Raw genomic sequence first — 4739 nt, forward strand, 5'->3', positions numbered from 1 at the left:
AGGCTGGTCTCGAACTCCTGACCTCGGGTGATCCGCCTGCCTCAGCCTCCCAAAGTGCTAGGATTACAGGTGTGAGCCACTGCGCCTGGCCTGAATTTCTTTGTTTTTAATCCCACTTTTTCAGTGGTTACAGTTTCAGGTATACGATCCTTCACCAAGAACAACAACTTGAGGATGTACTTTGGTGTAAGAATTAGAAACCATTGTCTTTTCTTTTTAGAGACAGGGTCTTCTTCTTTCACCCAGACTGGACTGCAGTAATGCAATCATAGCTCACTGCAGCCTTGAACTCCTTCGCTCCAGAGATCCTCCCACCTGTCTCTGGAGTAGCTGGGACTACAGGTATGTACCACCACGCCTAACTAATTTTTATTTTTATTTTTAGTAAAGATGAGTTCTTGCTATGTTGCCCAGGCTGGTCTCAAACTCCTGGGCTCCAGTGATCGTCCCTCCTCATCCTCCCAAAGTGCTGGGATTACAGGTGTAAGCCACTGTGCCTGGCTTCTTTTCTTTTTCCTTTTAATGTATTTTTATTTTTTGTAAAGATGGCGTCTCACTGGGTTGCCCAGGCTGGTCTCCAGTGATTTCAATTCTTTTAAGTATAAAGCAGATGTGGAAGCGCTGGGTCATTTAGTAGTTCTATTTTTAATTTTTTGAGGAACCACCATACCATAGTTCATAGTGGAAGGCTGTTTTTTTATTGAAATAAACATGTAAGGCTGAGGTGCCCGTCTACTTCCCTAGAAAAACCACAGTAAGGACATTGCCATGTCTCCTTTCTGCCCGTTTTTTGACTGTTACCACATCTGCATGTCCATCAATTTAGTATTTCCTTCTTTTTATTTCTATTTATTTATTTATTTATTTATTTATTTTTGAGATGGAGTCTCTGTCGCCCAGGCTGGAGTGCAGTGGCGCAATCTTGGTTCACTGCAACCTCCGCCTCCTGGGTTCAAGTGGTTCTCCTGCCTCAGCCTCCTTAGTAGCTGGGATTACAGGCATCCACCGCACCCAGCTGTTTTTTTTGTTTTTTGTTTTTTTGTTTTTTTTGAAACAGTTACCTTCTTGTTGCCCAGGCTGGACTGTAATGGCAGGATCTCGGCTCACTGCAACCTCCGCCTCCCGGGTTCAAGCGATTCTCCTGCCTCAGCCTCCTGAGTGGCTGGGATTACAGGCATGCGCCACCACGCCCAGCTAATTTTGTATTTTTAGGAGAGACAGGGATTCTCCATGTTGGTCAGGCTGGTCTCGAACTCCCAACCTCAGGTGATCCACCTGCCTTGGCCTCCCAAAGTGTTGGGATTACAGGTGTGAGCCACCATGCCTGGCCACAGCCAGCTGATTTTTGTATTTTTAGTAGAGATGGGGTTTCATCATGTTGGCCAGGCTTGTCTTGAACTCCTGACCTCAAGTGATCCTCCCACCTCGGCCTCCCAAAGTGTTGGGATTACAGGTGTGAGCCACCGCACGTGGCCTATTTTTATTTTTTTTTTAGAAAGTCTTGGCCGGGTGCAGCAGCTCACGCCTATAATCCCAGCACTTTGGGAGGCCAAGCCAGGCGAATCACCTGAGTTTGGAGTTCAAGACTAGCCTGGCAAACATGGAGAAACCTCGTCTCTACTAAAAATACAAAATTAACCGGGCGTGGTGGCGCATGCCTGTAATTCCAGCTACTAGGGAAGCTGAGGCAGGAGAATCGCTTGAACCCGGGAGGTGGAGGTTGCGGTGAGCTGAGATCGTGCCATTGCACTCCAGCCTAGGCAACAAGAGCAAAACTCCATCTCAAAAAAAAAAAAAAAAGGAGTCTCGCTCCATCGCCCAGGCTGGAGTGCAGTGGCGCAGTATCGGTTCACAGCAACCCCCGCCTCCTGGATTCAAGGGATTGTCATGCCTCAGCCTCCCAAGCAGCTGGGATTACAGATCCCTGCCACCACACCTGGCTAATTTTTGTATTTTTAGTAGACACGGGGGTTTCGCTATGTTGGCCAGGCTGGTCTCGAACTCCTGACCTCAGGGGATCCGCCTGCCTCGGCCTCCCAATGTGCTGGGATTACAGACGTGATCCACTGTGCCCGGCAGAAATAGGACCTTTAGAGAGAAAATTAAACCAGGTGTGGTGGCTCATGCCTGCAATCCCAGCACGTTGGGAGGCCGTGGCAGGCAGACCACTTGAGATCAGAAGTTCAAGACCAGCCTGGCCAACTTGGTGGAACCCTGTCTCTACTAGAAATACAAAAATTAGCCGGGTGTGGTGGCACACGCCTGTAGACCCAGCTACTCGGCAGGCTGAGGCAGGAGAATCACTGGAACCCAGGAGGCGGAGGTTGTCATTAGCTGAAATTGCACCACTGCACTCCAGCCTGGACTACAGAGTGAGACTTCACCTTAAAAAAAATAATCGGCCGGGCGCGGTGGCTCACGCTTGTAATCTCAGCACTTTCGGAGGCCGAGGCGGGCGGATCACGAGGTCAGGAGATCGAGACCACGGTGAAACCCCGTCTCTACTAAAAATATGGAAAAATTAGCCGGGCGTGGTGGCGGGCACCTGTAGTCCCAGCTACTCGGAGAGGCTGAGGCAGGAGAATGGTGTGAACCCGGGAGGCGGAGCTTGCAGTGAGCCGAGATTGCGCCACTGCACTCCAGCCTGGGTGACAGAGCAAGACTCCGTCTCAAAAAAAAAAAAAAAAAAAAATTAAGTTTAAATGAGGTCATTAGGGTGGGCCCTAATCCAATATGACTGATGTCCTTAGAAGAAGAGTTTGGGACATAGGCACACACAGAGGAGGCCACGTGAGGACAGAGGGAGGAGGTGCCCCCACCTCGGAAGAAACCAACCCTGCCGAGACTGTGATCTTGGACTTCCAGCCTCCAGAACTGAGAAAATAAATGTGTGCTGTTTAAGCCCCCTAGTCTGTGATATTTTGTTGTGGCAATGTGAGAGAAAGTAACTAATGTTAAGCTGGGTTTGCTCAATTCTGTTTTCCAGCGTAATTTCACAAAGCCCCTGACTCTGAGACACGTCTGCACAGCTCTACAGAACGAGGCTTTGAAGACAAAACAGGATAGAGCACAGGGCACCCCATGTCTCTTGCCCGAGTCACTATATTCCTTAAATGAGTCTGGGCATGGTGGTTCATGCCTGTGATCCCAGCATTTTGGGAGACCAGGGCAAGAGCATCACCTTAGCCTGGGGAGGTTGAGGCTGCAGTGAGCTGTGATTGTGCCACTGCACAGCCTGGGTGACAGAGCAAGACCCTGTCTCAAAAAAAAAAAAAAAAAAAAAAAGGCGTGCCGGGCGCGGTGGCTCATGCCTGTAATCCCAGCACTTTGGGAGGCCCAGGCAGGCGGATCACCTAAGGTCGGGAGTTTGAGACTACCCTGACCAATATGGAGAAACCCCATCTCTACTAAAAATACAAAATTAGCCAGGCGTGGTGGCGTGCATACCTGTAATCCCAACTACTCAGGAGGCTGAGGCGGGAGAATCGCTTGAACCCAGGAGGCAGAGGTTGCAGTTGCAGTGAGCTGAGATCGCACCACTGCACTCCAGCCTGGGCAACAGAGCAAGACTCTGTCTCAAAAAAAAAAAAAAAAAAAAGGACCTGGGCCGGGCACGGTGGGTCATGCCTGTAATCCCAGCACTTTGGGAGGCCAAGGCGGGCGGATCACAAGGTCAGGAGATCAAGACCATCCTGGCTAACAAGGTGAAACCCCGTCTCTACTAAACATACAAAAATTAGCTGGGCATGGTGGGGGCGCCTGTAGTCCCAGCTACTCAGGAGGCTGAGGCAGGAGAATGGCGTGAACCTGGGAGGCGGAGCTTGCAGTGAGCCGAAATTGTGCCACTGCCCTCCAGCCTGGGCAAGAGAGCGAGACTCCATCTCAAAAAAAAAAAAAAAAAAGGACCCGGTTCAAACCTTTTCCTACGCATAAAATAACATCTAATGGGGTTAGGGTATTACGCTTCTGTAATCTATAACCAGATGTACTCTTGCACCCAAACCTTGATGTGGCTCACACCTGTGTAATCCCAGCACTTGGCTCACTGCAGCCTCCACCTCCTGGGCTCCAGCGATTCTCCTGCCTCAGCCTCCTGAGTAACTGGGATTACAGACACACACCATCATGCTCAGGTAATTTTTGTATTTTTAATAGAGATGGGTTTTCACCATGTTTGCCAGGCTGGTCTTGAACTCCTGACCTCAGGTCATCTGCCTGCCTTGGCCTCCCAAAGTGCTGGGATTACAGATATGAGCCACTGTGCTAGCCTCTTTCTTTTTTAGAGACAGGGTTTTTGCTCTGTCACCCAGGCCAGAGTGTAATGGCACAATCATAGCTCACTGCAGCCTTGACCTCCTGGGCTCAAGCAATCCTCCTACCTCAGCCTCCCAGGTAGCTGGGACTACAGGCGTGCATTACCACACCCAGCAATTTTTTGTGTGTAGTGATGGGGTCTCAGTGATGTTGCCTAGTCTGGTCTTGAACTCCTGGGCTCAAGAAATCTTTCTGCCTTGGCCTCCCCAAGTGCTGGGATTATAGGCACGAACGACAGTGCCCAGCCAAGAAATATATTTATATGTTACATCTCACATATATTACATAAATGCATATTATATATTAATACATGTCCAAAAATAATCTTTCCTTTCTTGGTGCCTTCTTTCTAAAGCATTCCTCATTAACAGGTTCTGATTCTTTTCAGGAAATGATTTGCATATATCTGCATATCTATGTGCTAT

Source organism: Nomascus leucogenys, chromosome 10 (assembly GCF_006542625.1).
Source record: "Nomascus leucogenys isolate Asia chromosome 10, Asia_NLE_v1, whole genome shotgun sequence".
Lineage (NCBI taxonomy): Eukaryota > Metazoa > Chordata > Mammalia > Primates > Hylobatidae > Nomascus > Nomascus leucogenys.